Below are 16,648 nucleotides of genomic sequence, written 5' to 3'. Positions count from 1 at the left end.
AGACCTCACAAAAGGAGGCCCTCATCTTTTAGGCATGATCCACGCTATTGCCTTTGTCATATCATCAGTCATACAGATCCATGTTTTCATAGGATGATCCTTTGTAATCCAGGGATTCCAGCCCAGTTTTTGATAAATGCACTTATTAGGAAGCCACGCTCTCTGCATCAGCTCTGAGCAGGTGTTGCTAGAGTGGCCAGTGTCCTGTTTTTTACAGAGGACAGCTCTCCATTGGAAGGGCTGCCTGGTTCAATATGATTTGACTGTAAGAGAGAGAGTGAGCAGTGTGTGTGTGTGTGTGTGGTGTGTGTGTGTGTGTGTGTGTGAGAGAGAGAGAGAGAGAGAGAGAGAGAGAGAGAGAGAGAGAAGTTGCCCATCAACCTCACCTGGATGACAGTAGACTGAGCAAGTCACAGCCTTCCATTCTATGATGGGGATTCTTCTGCTTCTATTTAAATTATGCCCATCATTACTAAATCTGCAATTATGCAAAGTAGCAGACAGGACAGAAACCTGTTCTCTTGTCCTTGTTTTGGTAGGGCCATTCCTCTTTTGCAGCAATGTGTAAGAGGCTGCCCTATTAATATCAGGCAGGAACCCTCCCTGGGTCATCTTGGTTCGGAGACCTTCCGCTGAACCATATGCTGGGTCCTCCCCCACCACCGAAAGCCATGCCATGTTCCTGCAGCTGGCACCATTCATGCCTGCCTCTGCCCCTGACCTGAAGAACTTCTGCAGCCCAGAGTGTAACCAGCTGCTGCAAAATTACTTTCCCCCCCTTCCCGCCCTCCTCCTGCTCCCCTTCTTTCTCTGCACCTCCTGCCCCCCTGCAAAATTTTCTTTCTGCAAACCCTTCAAGATGACCCCATCCCTGCTCTTGATTACAAGAACTTTTCCCTCTTCTGACACACGGAGAGATGGAATCCGAAGGCAAGGCAATGGCACCCGGCTCCTTCAAGCTCTCACGATGTGGAAAAGAGACAGAACTGTGCCACTAAATATTGATAGGCCCTTCTTTGTAAGAGAGACGAGAGGGGAGGGAAGAGCCCACTAGCTGAACCACAGGTCAAGGTGCCTGAAGGCCTGTCCTGCTGCGTTCATTTGACTAGGGCTGTCGCCTTTCTTTCTCCTTCCTTTCAGTCACCTTGCTCTAAGAAGCCAGCAGATCAACCCAGGCATGATTCAGCTACTGACAGAGTTTATATAGTACTTTGGGCAGAAGCTTGCAACTACTGTCAACTCTGCTGGGCTCAACAGGGCTCTATAAACACAAATAAATCTCAATGATCCCAGTGGCAGGAACACTCCGGCCAAATCGCAGCTGGAAGTCCTGCGTTTGTGAAAAGCCTACGGGCCGCTGCATTCCCTTCCCATCCCGCTACAGCTGCACAGGAATAATACAGGCTCTGTGAGAGGCACGCGACCCGCGGGGGTAAGCATTGATTCCGGGAATCACCCCGCCCGCCTCGGTTCTCGGGGTCACCTCTGGCAGGAGCGGCAAAAGGAGATTGGTCTTCTGGGAAGGCGGCCAGGGATGGAGCGAGCAGGTTGGAGCGGAGAGGAGCGTAGGCTGGCAGGCAGATGCGGGGAATGCCAGGAAGCCATTCAAGGGAGCTTTCGGAAAATAAATCAATCGAGAAGTGAGAGAGCGGCCTACGAAAAGAGGGCATGGGAATGGTATGGAACTGGACTCTATGCTTCCCCTGAGCCTTGACGTGACAGCCAGCTGTAAATTTGACCTTCCCAGAGACATCCGCATGATGGATATTAAAAGAACATGAGGCGCTGGGAAGAAGTCAAAACATATCTATTTGGGGCAGCAAAATTACTTCCATTCCCAAGGCAGAAAACATGTGTGCAACCTCTCTTGCGGGTGGAATGGCACATTATCTTGGCCAAGTCCCTGCTGAAATCCCTTCATCTACATGCAGAAGCCGTGTCCTCTTTTGCATCTGGGCACCGCAGGATAAATCAGTGGTGGAAGAAGAGAAGGGTGCTAAACGTCTCCTACACCTACACTAAATTTTGAAACCTAAATGATTTGGAATGCAGACATTGCCATCCAGCACATGTAGTGCTTAAGGACCAAACTAAAGTCCCTAAGTCTACACTGAATTAGGTAACTGTTAAACCACCCTGAAGTGAGAGGTCCATGGACTGGCTCTTCTGACATCTTTTCATTGCTTAAAAGCAGCCATATAGGGGAGTGTGGGAATGTTCAGGGATGCAGGAGAGGATATATCGTTTGATTATAGCCTTTCCAACTTGTGTTAACAAGTTCCACAATTTAGCAGAGTAACATTCCCCTTTTAAACTTACCTCAGCGGAAGCATTTGCTCAGGCTCACTAAAGCCTCTACAACAACTGTCCTGGTATTTTCCCCTTATTCCCTCATAAAGATAAGACACGACACAGTCTTCTATAAAAGTATAAAAAGAGTTTACTCACAAATTCTGTTCACAATAGAATCCCAAAAGGCAGACTTAGCTTAGAAAAGAAACATACACTTGGAGACTATTCCATAAGGAGATAGTTCCTTTGTCCTCTCTTAGCTGGAAGACAAGAGGGCATCCTTGGCTAAGCAGATGTTGCTTCCTCGATGAATGTAGTCACAGAGAGAGAGGTGGTGGCCAGTCCTATGCTTTTGTTACCTGCACAGGTGAGGCTACACCCACCTCTAGTCACATGTAGAGGAAGTCTGTCCCAGCCCAGGAGAAACAGGAAGTTCTGACTGGCTGGTCCAGACATCCCCTTCTATGTCCACTCTAGGGATGTTGTACTTGACTGCTCTTGTGTTTCACATCCCACAGGGAGGTGGGGTGGGAGGCATTTGGGTCCGGGCTGCCGGTGCTATGGAAGGAAGGTCAAACATTTCCCCCTACAATGTTTCTGTGATTTTATCAAATCTCACATGCCAGCTGCTGTTCATCACAGAAGGGAATAGTAACGCCTTGCTTATTTGACTCCATGGCTATAGCAGCATCTGGGGTGGGGTGGTGGTGTCTTATTTGATCAGGGAAACAGCGCAGGAGGAAGTGGTCCTTTCCCCTCCTTTCCCTCCAGCACTGTAACCACGATCCAATCCAAACCCCTTCTTCACAGATGCTTTTAAGCAAATGAAATGACATTCCAGAAACCAATTTCCCATGTCATGTGTAGTTTGTTGTCCCTGAGACATCTTTGAAATCAATGGTGTTAAATGTGCCTCTCTCTGAACTGATCAGTTTTCAGTGGAAAATGGATATTTGAAATCCACTGCCATAGGATTTGGTGAAAGACAACCATCTTCAGAGGAAAAACTAGACAAAAGCATGGAAAATGCATATACGGGTTAGGTATCAGCAAAGATGTTCTGGGCATTTCCTGTCTTGTGGAGGGTAAAGCATGAACTACTCTGGATAGAAGGTATGTGTGCTAGAAACCTGCTAATCTGTATTAGTGCCCTGGGCTGTGCTATGCTTCTTCCAAGACAGCCTGCCCTAAACTGGTACCTTCCAGATACTGTAAGACAGCAACTCCATCAGTGCCAGCCGGCATGGTCAGCGGTGTTGGGAGTTATAGTTCAATAACATCTGAAGGGCACCACGTTGAGGATGGCTGTTCTAAGGCATCTGAAAACTGACCATTATAAGGTGCAAGACACTGGGCTTTTCAAAATCTCTTTCTCATTTAAATGCAGGCTGCTTCTGGAGTAGGGGATACACGGCTTATTTAACACACTGGAGATGCAGTTTGGAAGTGTGATTTTGTATTCAAGTCATCCAGCACTCAGACATTTTCCTCACCCAAATGATCATACACAACACTTTCTGAGATAATTTCAAATGTATTTCTTGCTGTCGTTTTTTTTTAAAAAAAGAACTGATGGTTTCAGAAATATGGCAGCCTTTACATTCTTAAAAGTATGGAGCATGTTTGCTGGGGCTTTGTAGATCCCCTTTTTCCCACTTCACCCAGGTCCATTCAGACACACAGACTCAGGGGCCACCTCTACTGTTAGACATCTGCTGCAGGCCAGGGTGAGCCCTGCCACATAACCCTAAGCTAACCTGCTGCCTTTGTGGGTGTGATGGAACATCACCAGACTAACATCTGACTGGATTCTGACCATGAAATGGAAACAGGGTGGGGTTTTTTTTTTGTCTCAGGTAGCAAAATGCCCCGTAAACACCTACTTAATAGTAAAATTATAGTTACTAATTGCCTCCGAACTTGTGCTAGACAAACTCTCCACAATTCAATTTTGAATTGTCTCGGCTTTTACAAGCTTTCTTGGGTGTGTGGGTGTGGAGGGGTGGTGGAGGAGAGCAATATCTGTTTCTGGCTCCTAATGTTGTTTGTCACATGCATTCTGATGGTGCCAGGCACACACACAGACCTTATCATATTCATCCTCTGGGGAATTGCAGTTCCCTGCATCATCAGCCATGGGTGTTAGATCTAGATGTGGGGACAGCAAGCAAGTGAAACACTTGCAAGAAACAACAGAGAGAACGGACTCCAATCAAGAGACACTCCCTAAGCAGAAGACTGCTTGGCTGGGCTAATTTGGTCACGTAGTTCACAGCAATCAATGAGCGTTTCATTGAGAGTAAGGGGCAGGCATTAAAGAATTTCTGCACATAAGCTACGAAGCAGCTGGCTTTGTTATTCACATAGTTTCATGGTGATCAATGAGTTTCACTGAGAGTAAGGGGATAAAATTAAAGAACTTACGTGCATGTGCTTATAATGCAGCCTCGTCAGCCTAAACTCCGACTGCCCATGTGCAGAAACTCATTTCACATTCTGATCCAGAGAAGATCTGGAGGAAGTGACTCTCGGTTTCTAGTTGAGCATTACAAGCTGGACGAATTCCTATTCCAAACCAGGGAATTAGGAACTCGGCCAGCACATCTCTACTCCCCCAACCCACACTAATTCATAGGGTTTTTGTTTTTTTCTCCTACCACTAGGAAAAGGGAATGAATCTTTTTCCTTGGAATGTTTGAAGGTGTCAAACTTTTCAGTCCACAGCTGGACTTGGCCAAAGCAGGGCAAGAAACAGGCTTGACGACATCATTCTTGCCTCACTGAACCAATATTATCCGTTTGAAGTAGGTTCAGTGGGTTTATTCCCAGGTGAGTCTACATACATAGCTGCCAGAATAATATTATTGATTTCCCCCCCCCTCGCCCCCATGGCATAAATGCTCATTGTTATTTTGGAATACTAAACGTGATATCCAATTAAACCATACTCAGAGTAGACCTATGTAGTGTCAATGTACTTAATGACACTGATCAGTGGATGCTGGGACATTAGGGTGAATGGGGCACTGCCCCACCACGCTCAGCCTGTCCTCACCCAGTCCTCACCAGCCTACCTGCTTGCTCAATAACCAGTCCATGGAGAGATCTTGGCTGTCAGCTTCCTCCTCTCTTAGCCTCAGTGTTGTTCTTGTAGAACTCAGCAGGAAGGAGTATGGGGACAAAACCAGAATTAGGCTCCACCAGTCATTAGCTCCACCTACTGGTGGCCTCCCTGCCTTCCACCCTACCAGTCCCAATGGCATCAGCCATCTCTGAAAACACCAATCTCAGTGGATGTACCCTGAGTATGGCTTAATTGGATATATCTCCCAGAGTGCTGCTTGACTTTCTTTGTTGATATAGTCCCAGGAGCCACAAATTATTTTCTTTTAAAGGTGTTTCCATCCATAGTTGTTTAATACAGAAATATTAATCTGAGAATGAATTTAAAGAGATCATTGTTCCTTTATTCACAGCTTCCTTTTCTATTTCATTGGAAGTGTGTGTGGGGGGGTATCCCTGGTCCTTCCAGTACAGAACAGATGAGTCCAGGTTTCATAACTAGCTTCGATTTGCAAAAAGGAAACATTTGTCAGGTTTCAAGGCGTGTGCAGAGCTGAAAGGGGATTTTCCAGAAGCTGCGCTGTACAGGTGTGAAAGTTTCCACAATTATGACTGCCATGGTGCTACAAAGCTGTCAATCAAATTGTGCGGGGATTCCTCTCCAGCCCAACAGGAGGCATCATCATCTGGCTTCAGAACGGGGGAGACCAAATACTTATAGCTTTCCACAAAGAATGTCTCCCTAGACAAGCAGTGGGTGCACTTCACCGGCTACAGTAGATTTAAAGTGTTTCTCCTTGTATTGTTTAGCAGTGGCTCCAGCTCTCCTCCCAAGGGCCCCTTTCACTGTAATTCTAACAGAGCACTGAAGTGTGACATCACAGCATTGCAATGACCCAATTTCCAGCCAGTCAGCAAGAGCCAAGGCAGCACCGGGTATGTCCCTGGGATCCAAGAGAACTTTTCACACATGCCCTGTACATCTGCTCTCAGTCTCCCTTGCACGCTACACACGCACCTTCGCTTGCACTTAGAAGCCAACACACACACCACCAACCATCACATCGCATAGCTACAGAGGCGTGCAGAAGATGCTGTTACACACATTTGTAGTGCTAATAGCACGCGATGGTGTGCTTTTGCCTCTAAAGGCACTGGCTGCTTCCACACTTGCTGTTTTCACTGGTTGCTAGATTTGCTCACCAAATCATAGAAGAAAAAGAAGAGGAGGAGGAGAAGGAGGAGGAGGAGGAGGAGTTTGGATTTGATATCCCGCTTTATCACTACCCCAAAGGAGTCTCAAAGAGGTTAACATTCTCCTTTCCTTTCCTCCCTCACAACAAACACTCTGTGAGGTGAGTGGGGCAGAGAGACTTCAAAGAAGTGTGACTAGCCCAAGGTCACCCAGCAGCTGCATGTGGAGGAGTGGAGACACGAACCTGGCTCACCAGATTACGAGTCTACCGCTTTTAACCACTACACCACACTGGCTCTCATAGCAATTGCAGGGAATCCAAACTGGCTGCTGACAAGCTGTTGCATTCCAGTTTTTGACGGGCTTTTAAATAAATGTTGTCTTCATCTTTGTCTTTTTAAAAAAACCTGTGCCATTTTTCTGATCTTCATGTGTGGCCTGGCAAAGCTCTATAGCTGTACCAGGCATAAAAAGGCGCCTGTGAGACAGGTCCCTTCCATATGACCTGCTTATTGAGCATTCATCCTGATTTGCTTGCAGGGAGATTTGACTAGGTTGTGTCAAGCAAGAGTTACCCCAAACTTTCCAGGGCACTTTCCTTATTACAAAAAGTCCAGCCCCAAATCAGCTTTAATCGCACAACCTGAATTTGCCAGTACAGTATGTGATTGAATATCACCTGAAAATAGTGACACATTTAGAAATTGAAATAGGAACACATCTCAGCCTGGATAGCTGGTTAGAGTGTGGTGTTGATAATGCCAAGCTTACAGGTTCAACCTCATATGGGACAGCTGGCTGCATATTTCTGCATTGCAGAATGATCCTCAAGGGTCCCTTCCAACTCTATGATTCTAGTGAAGAAGGCTGTGACCAGGTGACCTGTGCAGATGCTAACTGCCCATGGAGAATTTCAAGGCCCCACCCCCATCACTCTCCCTTCTTAAGCTTCTTCATTCTTAAGCTGGCCTTGGACTGATAGGCGGTTGCCCTATCAAGATGCATGATCGCCTTACACACTGTGCTCTGGTCTGTGTGATCTGGAAAGATGTCCCTGCCTCCACATAAAGTGCTGGAATATGTAATTGCTTCCTTTCAACTCAATGGGCATATCTACACCATAATATACATACTGGCTTGGTAGCCACTCTTTCTCCCCAGGGAGCCTTGGGAACTGCAGCCCTGGCTGTGGGTGGGCTCTGGCAATTCCAAACAGAATTCTCAGCATTCAACTACACTTCCCAGGATTCTCGTGGGGGCTGTAGCGCCGAAACACGCCCTCTGTGCTGCAAACACACACACACACACACACCCGCTCCATGCCTATCTCCAAAGCGCAGTGGCGCTGTGTTGTGCAGCACGGTTCCCGCGTCTCCTTTCCTTCCCTCTCCCTGGAAAGCAGCTCCGAGCCTCCAGCCCGATCAGCTGAAGTTTGATACTGTCTGCAACCCTAGCCGGGCATTGAGAGAGCGCTTGTTTTGTGCCGTCTTGGTCTGGCGCTTTGATTGGGCACTGGCTGGGCACTGTCGGCTGGTGGAAGCTTTCCGGTCTCCCTCTCGTGACTGGCAGTGCCCATTCTTTGCCTTGCAACCGATGCAACGCGATAGCAGGCAGACAATAAGAGCTGGCAGGGGTGGGGGCAAGTCGGTGGGGGGGGGCACTCCAGTTACCGCCATGAATGTTTAATGCCTCCTGCCCCGTCAGACATTCCGAAACCCGAGAGAGAGGTCATCTTCCCATCCTCATCCTCCTCGCCCTCGTCCCTGGTTGATCCCTTGCCCAAGAAAGTTCTCTCCAGGAAAGGGCCTTCCTCCGACAGTCCTCGCCCACCGCGCCCATCTCCCCGCCACGTGACTCTCCAAATTAAGAGGCAGCTCTTTTGATTGCCATATCTGCGGCTCCCGCTTTCCGGCTCTGCCTTTCGCCACCTCCGTTTCCCCCACCACCTGACATTCCCCAGCATTTGGGGTGCTGCTGGGCTCTTCTCTATCTCCCCCAGAGAACAAACTCCGCTAATCCGTATTATTGATTGTGACGACGAGTAGCCATCCGGATTAATTAATCCAGATCGAACCATTCAAATCAGCGCAGGATTGTGACTCCTGAGTGACAGCACTGCCTCCTCAGCATGAGCCGAAAGATGAACGGCGCCCCTTATCTCATTCAGTTTGGGCGTGGGTGCAAAAGGGGAGGTTAAAGGAGGGAAAGTTAAGGAGTTAACTCATTCACAATCCCCTGGTCACGTGCGTCAAGAGCTGTGTTTAACCCTTGCGCTCCTTCCCCTCCCTCGCAGTTTGTGACCTCCGGAATCAGCCCCCCCCCCCCTCCCGCCCTCTCCCTGTCCCCAGAGACGCTCCTTCTTTTATCATCCTGCCCAGATCTGCTCCGCCAGCGGCCTGGCCGGTGTCCTCTCGGCGTCCTCACCCGCGCACCTGCCTCTCAGCTCAGCGCTGCCTGCGCCAGGGCGGGCAGGGCAAGGCAGAGGCGGGGAGGGGGCGGCTGGCACAGTAGATCGGGAGTAGTGAAAACCTTCGATAGGGTCAAGGGGACCCCTCTCTCAGGCTTGCTTCCCAGCAGGGCCATTTAGGAAGGGGCAGCTACTGTTCCTACTATTTTGGCCTCGCTTCCCCACCATGCCCTTCAGCTCTTGACCTGCGGCGGGGAGGAGAAGGGGCGAGAGGGAGCAGAAGCGGCACCTTGGGAGCAGGGCCAGGAGGCAGTTGGCTGAGAAATTCGCGGACCGAGGACGGGAAAGCAACAGCACTGAACTTTTTTTTGTCCCTAGTAAAAGAGAAACTCGTTGGGATTCAGCCTAGATTGGGCGCGGGGCGGGAGGCCGCTGTCCTTCCCGTCGGGCTGCTGTGCGGTGTGAACGGGAGACAGGATGACAACTTCTCCCGGGGGTGGCTGGTAGGGCGGAAGGCAGGGAGGCCAACGGTAGGTGGCGCTAGAGACAGCCAGGTCATGCGGCGGCCCTGGCTGTCACCTCCCTCCCTCTCAGTGTTGCCCTGGTGGACGCCAGCAGCGTGGAGGTTGGGAACAAAACTGGAATGAATCGGTTCCGCCTGCCATGGTTTCTGACTCCACCGGCTTCTGACCTCGCTGCCTTCTGGCCTTGGGACACCCGTTCCCGCTGTAACCTAGAGAGGAGGACACCCTTGGATTTTATGCTTCAGGAGCCAACATCTCTTGGGTTAATGTTTCCTGCATCTGCACCTTTGGGTAGGTATACATATTTCCCCCAAAGCAGCAGTGCAAAAATCCTTGGGCCTCCGCTGCTCTGCACCCCCCTTCTGCCACCTCACCTTTCCTTTTTTCCTCCTTTTCCTCTCTCCCTTCCCCCCTCATCTGTATTCTGTCTTAATTAACACGTTTTCCCCCTTTCTATTTGTGATCCCCAGAACATGAAACACGTTCCCTGGAATTTGCAGTCATGAGTAAGTGGCAACCAGCTCCTTCCCTCCCACTCCCGAATGCTCCAGTGCCAAGGATTAACCCTTTCCCTTACATATAATTATAATAAACATTATAATTAATGCCTAGCAGAGTAGGATCCAGGACTCATGGGCCCCGAGAGAAATGGATTCATCATAGCTGCCTGGCTGGATTCCGGACAGGTCACTTTCTCCTCCTCCTTCAAATATATTTTAAGGGTCCATACTTGACAAAAGTAACCACAGGGCAGTTAACCATATGTGGTGTGATGCAATTCAAGTGCCATATGGAAGCTTAAGCATCAACTCGGTTAAGTCCTGCCACAGCCTTCCTCACATGGACAGAGGTTTTATGGTGGAGGACATGTCTGTTAGCCATGCCCAAGGTTTCATATTTGAAAAAAAAATATGCAAGTAGCAACCTTCCTCATTGTGAGAAAAGTCTGTATGAAGTCTAATAAGGCTGCAGTCCTGTGCACACTTTTCTGGAAGTAAGCACCATTTAACTTAATAAGGGTTTACTTCTGAGTAGACATATATGCAGCAAACTACCCTCTCCTTGAAAATGCTCTTTGATGTGGCAATTTGGTCTAATGGGAGGCTGCTTTATGCACAGGGAGGAGCAGGAAGGGAGGCAGGCCTGGACAAAAAGCTCCCCCACCCCCTGGATCAGCTAGAGGTTTGTATAGGATTGCATTGTGTATTACTTTGCAGGAAGAAAGGCAGGATAGAGAGATGGCTTTGCTTTGGTATTGCTTCATTTCTTAAAGGGTCATAACCTTTTGCTCTGATAACCAAGGTGCTATCTATCGGCCAATACTGTATTCACCGTTTTGATTTGCCTATTATCCCTAGGGGACTGTGTTAAAAGATGGAATGCCATCTTTTAAAATGTGTAATGGAGATTAACCTGTAGGGTTTTCTTTTCTTTTTTAAAACTAGCTCCATGCATCCATATGTATTAAACAATTTGCAGTAGAGAAGCGAAATGGTTTAGCCCTCATTTCCTTGGATTTGAAGGCCATGGCATCATTACTTTTAATGATTTGGGATTGTACCCATTATGCAGATTATGCAGGTAGGAAAACAGAGGTGCAGGGAGGAGAAAGGTGATCCTTGGTTGGAGTCATTCAAGAGAGTAATGTCAGGACACCCAGATTTCCAGAACGACCGTTTTTTAAATATTCTGTCTCTAGGCAACATCCCCTGTGATTTTCTTGCTCATAGGACATTTTGGAAAATGCAATTAACATTTTGTCACAGTACTGGAAACCGAAGCATTTGTCTGTTCACAGCCACCTTTTTCTTCTGCTACTTATGGTCTCCTTTCTGTTTTATTTTTTGCAAACCTAATCTATTTTGAAATTTTAATGACCTGGAGCTCCTTACCCCTCATTTCAGACAGATTGTCTGAAGAACAATTTTCATACTGCACTATTACTTTTGTCTCCAGTAGGTGTAATACACTGAAATGTTTTCCTTTGCTACAAAATGAATGTTCATTGTTTTCTTTGGAACTGGAAATGAGGTTTAGGAGGAGGTCGAGGAGAAGATGGTTTTGCTCCTCAAAATTTCAAACTTCTCATGCAATATTTGTTTGAGAATTAGTTACAAGTGGTTCTAAAGCAATATGAAAGCCCAGTCCCATCATACCTGTCACACTGCATTGTGACCAAGAGGGGATGCAGTTTAGCTTACAGCATTTAGTTTAGGCTTACAGCATAATTATTCTAGCCATGCCAACTCAAGTCCTACTGAATTCAAACTACCATCTCTCTCTCCACACACAACACCTGTCCTGTCATCATGAAGGGCATTTTGCCAGTGTAATAACAACAAAAATAGATTTCCTTTTAAAAACTTCATTTTGGTGTTTTATTATTATAAAAGAGCTGTTTTCCAGTAAAGGTGTGGGGCTGGTTGACATCTCAAGCGATTCTGTCTCAGAAGCTCCTCCTGTAATGCATAATAGTGGTTAGAGACCGTCAGAACAAAAATGGGGCAATGAGGGTGAAAATCCCCACAGGGTGACCTTGGACAAGTCGCTGTCTCTCAGCCTGGGCCTACCTTGCAGGGTTTCTGTGAGGTTCAAAGGGGAGAAGAAGGGAGGGGAAAACAATGTGTGCCATTCTTGTATTCTTTGGAGAAAGGACAGGGTGGAACAACTCGGATTTTTAAACGAAACAATGCATGCCCATCACCAGCATGGCCATGTTCCATTGGGGGCAATGGGCCTCCAACGCTGCAGCCTTTGCTTTCAAGGCTTTCTGGCCTTGAAGACCTGGCCACTGGATGCTCTGTGCCAAGAAAGAGAGACAACCAGAGGCCACGGAGCCAAGTTCTAGGAGCCAATGCCCCTTTGGGCCCTCTGAAGTTGATGGGCACTGCTTTTCAAATAGTGTGCGTGTCATGTGATCGATTATGCAGGCAAGGCTTACCTGCCGCCCACCCCCTCCTATTTTATTCAAGTTGGCACCTCTCCCCAGAGAGACGGGGTGGGGGTATGGTTTGCTATGCGTGGCGATCCTGGCACCACGGTGATGGGTGACGAAGGTGGTCTTCCAGTTCCTGGCGAGGAAGGCGGCGCCGAGCCAGCCAGGATCGGCGTGTGCTGTTCTGCTCAGGGCAGGACTCCTCGCTGCTGCTCTTGTTGTTTTAAAGGAAAAAAGGGAGCGGCCCGCCTTGCCTTCCTGGAACCGACGCCCTCTCTCTCGGGAAGCCCGTGTTCCCGGATGGGCGGCGGTTTAGTGCCGCGGATCGAAATGTACTCTGCACGCGCCCCGGAGACGCGAGCCACGAGGGCTTCACGTCCCTCCCCAGGATGGAAAGAAGGGCTGATGAGCGCTTCGCGCGCGCGCGCGCGTACACACACACTCCAGCCTTTTTTGGGACCTCCTTGTGGCCATGTACTGTAATAAGAAGATAGAGAAAGCCGAAGCTCCCAGCTCAAGCTGAGCTCCAGGGAATTCTCTGGCTCCCTCCTGGCCCGCGCCCTCCATGAATGAAAGGGGCGGGGCGAGAGGAGGGGCAGGGGCGGGGCCTGAAAGAGAAGCCACCCTTCCTGCTTTTTCCCCATCAGGAGATGAGGGGTTTAATCCTTCCTGGTGCTTTTCTCTGCTGGGCCCTCACTTCCATCCATCCATCGCCCCCCCCCCTCTAATCTCGGCCCCCGCAAGAGGAGATGCAGCCCTTTCGCGCCATCTGTTCCCTGTTAAGCAGCAAAAAACACGTTGTTTTCCCGTTCTCAGCCCCTAGGTTTGCTCATCGCTGCTGCCTTCCCCCGCGCCCCGGGATTATTATTATTATCTCGAAGCATATTTGGGGGGGGGGGGAGAGTGATGAATGGTCATCAGATTCTCCCCTCAACTGCGTTTCTCACGGTTCCTGTGCCTTTAAGAGCTAATCGGCAGGCAGAAGTTCAAGAAGTAAAGCTGGGAGGGCTTGGCCAGAATGCTGCACCTGTTGAGTGCCTGCCTGTTGGGGGAAGCACTGAAAAGGCAGTTTCGGCTGCGGGAGGGATATATATAATCTAGATCGACTGGCCTCAGTTTGCATGAAGTGTCTTTGAACCTTGAATTAAACGCAGGAAGAAAGTCCAAAATGCTTCCTCTCTACGTTCCTTTCCCATACGAGGGATTGGCTCGGAGGTGGGGGTGGGCAGAGAGAGGAGCCGGCAGGGCTGACCTGACACCCGCGGAAACGCCTGCAGAGTTGTTTTGTACACTGCGCTGCTAGCCTTGCCTAAGGGCTATTCTCTTTAAGGGCACACTCAGCGCCACCCCACTGTATCCATTGCATTGTACCCCCGATCAAGAGATCCTTATGGAGTGGATCTCCGCCCCACACAATACGCCCAAGCATTCTTCTAATCCATTGTGAACAGAAAACGAGCAGATGGTAGTTATTCGGACTAATGAATTCCAAGTCCCCAATATGAAGTATTTTGTATGTGGTGGAAAGATGGTTACACTCTTTTATTCCAGATTAATTAACCGCTAACAACTCCCTCCCACATCCCCTATTAAATGTCTTTAAAACCACTAACACCTACCTATCACTATCTATCTATCTATCTATCTATCTATCTATCTATCTATTCAGTGTGTGTGTGTGTGTGTGTGTGTGTGTGCGTACGAGTATTTGAATGCATTAGCATCGCCATAAACTTATCCATCCTTAAAGAAATCAGCCCTGAGTGCTCACTGGAAGGACAGATCCTGAAGTTGAGGCTCCAGTACTTTGGCCACCTCATGAGAAGAGAAGACTCCCTAGAAAAGAACCTGATGTTGGGAAAGATGGAGGGCACAAGGAGAAGTGGACGACAGAGGATGAGATGGTTGGACAAGTGTTCTCGAAGCGACTAGCATGAGTTTGGCCAAACTGCGGGAGGCAGTGGAGGATAGGGGTGCCTGGCGTGCTCTGGTCCATGGGGTCATGAAGAGTCCCACACGACTGAACATTGAACAACAACAAATAGATAATAACGCATTGTAAGAGGAGGGGGGACCCACTCTTTTGCCAGCCCTCGATCATTTGGATTACTTTCTTTCTTTCTCCCTGATCCTATCCTTTTAACAGCAGCCTGGCTTGAAGAAATGTAGCAAGCTAAGCCTGGCATTCGCCGGCTTCGTTTCTGCTTGCAGGGTGCTGCCCAAAGGAGCCCTTCTAGAAGTTGACACCCATAGCCTTGTTCCACAGTAGGAATCATGGCTATTGGGGGCCCAGTTTCTGATCGATGCGGTTCCTTACAACCCACAAGGGTCGCAGCAACAGCTGAGAAGAGTCGTAGTTCCGTGGGGAGAGCATCTGCTTTGCACGCAGAAGGTCTCCGGTTCAGTCCCCGGCATTTCCAGGCAGAGTCCGAAGAGACTCCTGCCTAGGGGTTGCTAGACCAAGGATGGGGAAGCTTTGGCTCTGAGGATGCGGCAGGACTCCAGCTCCCATCATCTCTGTCCGTTGGCCATGTTGGCCAGGGCTGGTGGGAGTTGGAGTCCAGCATCATCAGGCGGGCTTCAGGGAGGTGGATGGGCCAATGGTCCTTTGACTTCAGCTTCAGACTATGTTCCAGTAGTGGTTGGGGCTAGCATGCCAGCCTCCACTAGGTAAACCAGACGTGTGGGGCAGGCGACAGACCTGGGACAGCAAATCAGGCTGTGGGGCTGGTTCCCTCGACAGCTCAACGGGCCAAAGCGGGCTAATAATAACACCACGGAACTCATCACTTACCGGTAACTCATGTCTCACAGGAGGGAGAGCAGATTGGCAAATGGGAATATAGTCCAAAGTCTTTGGGAAAGATGCTTTTGAATTACGGTGTTGCAGGAGACTCGAGAGTCCCATGGACTGCAAGAAGATCAAACCTATCCATTCTTAAGGAAATTCGACCTGAGTGCTCACTGGAAGGACAGATCCTGAAGCTGAGGCTCCAATACTTTGGCCACCTCATGAGAAGAGAAGACTCCCTGGAAAAGACCCTGATGTTGGGAAAGATGGAGGGCACAAGGAGAAGGGGTCGACAGAGGACGAGATGGTGTTCTGGAAGCTACCAACATGAGTCTGACCAAACTGCGGAAGCAGTGGAAGACAGGAGTGCCTGGTGTGTTCTGGTCCATGGGGCCATGAAGAGTAGGACACGACTAAACCACTAAACAACAACAACAACCTTGATTGATTCCTTCCAGTAGCACCTTAGAGACCAACTAAGTTTGTTCTTGGTATGAGCTTTCGTGTGCACGCACACTTCTTCAGATACATGTGCATGCACACGAAAGCTCATACCAAGAACAAACTTAGTTGGTCTCTAAGGTGCTACTGGAAGGATATTTTTTTTCATTTTGTTTTGACTATGGCAGACCAACACGGCTACCTACCTGTAATTGATTGATTGATCATCTTAGTATTCGTGGTAGCCACGAAGTTGTAGAAGCACATGAAAAACTCCTGGTTATTGACGAAGTCAGGACTTCCTTGCTTGGTCCTTGTAACTGAGGGGCACTTCTTGCGAAAATAATGCGGACTTTGGACAACTTGATAAGCATCTTTTCACCCCAGGTGTCGCGGCGAGTGTCTCTCCATGCAGAGAGCACCTAGATAGCGAAGGGCTAAATACTAAGGGGGGGGGGGTATCTGCGGCATTCCATGTTTCTGCATCCCATCTAACATTGAAATGTTAAATTACTAATACTTCATTTCTGCACACGTTGCCGTCGCTAAATTATGCATTCCATCTCTTGAAGGAGAAAATGCTTTAATAAATGAATGAGAGCTGGATGTGAGCTATGTTGGCTGCGACAGTTCCCCCCCCCCCTTTACGTGGGGCGGGGTCTCTGTATCCCCCCTACACCCACACCCCACCCACTCACCCATCCCCTATCTCACCTCTTGACTGGGCGCTGCGTCCCTTGCTTGCTGGCTCCGGAGGAGAGTGACATAGTTCCGCAATGCCACCTGCTGGACGTAACTTTCCACTGCACTGACAAACGCACCAAACTCTGCCAAGGCATGGCTTAAGCGCCGTTAAGCAATTTGGTGCGCTGCACACATGATGAAGAATTGAAATGATGCTTCTTTCCTGCTTCTGCCACAATATCCTGGAGCATCTGGGCCTGACGGTCCATCCTCTGCCATCTTGCCAAGGCCTGCCATTTCTTAATGCCCCAACAGG

Source organism: Lacerta agilis, chromosome 1 (assembly GCF_009819535.1).
Source record: "Lacerta agilis isolate rLacAgi1 chromosome 1, rLacAgi1.pri, whole genome shotgun sequence".
NCBI classification, from domain to species: domain Eukaryota; kingdom Metazoa; phylum Chordata; class Lepidosauria; order Squamata; family Lacertidae; genus Lacerta; species Lacerta agilis.
The sequence above is the reverse complement of the archived record's forward strand: the minus strand, read 5'-3'. Positions refer to the sequence as shown.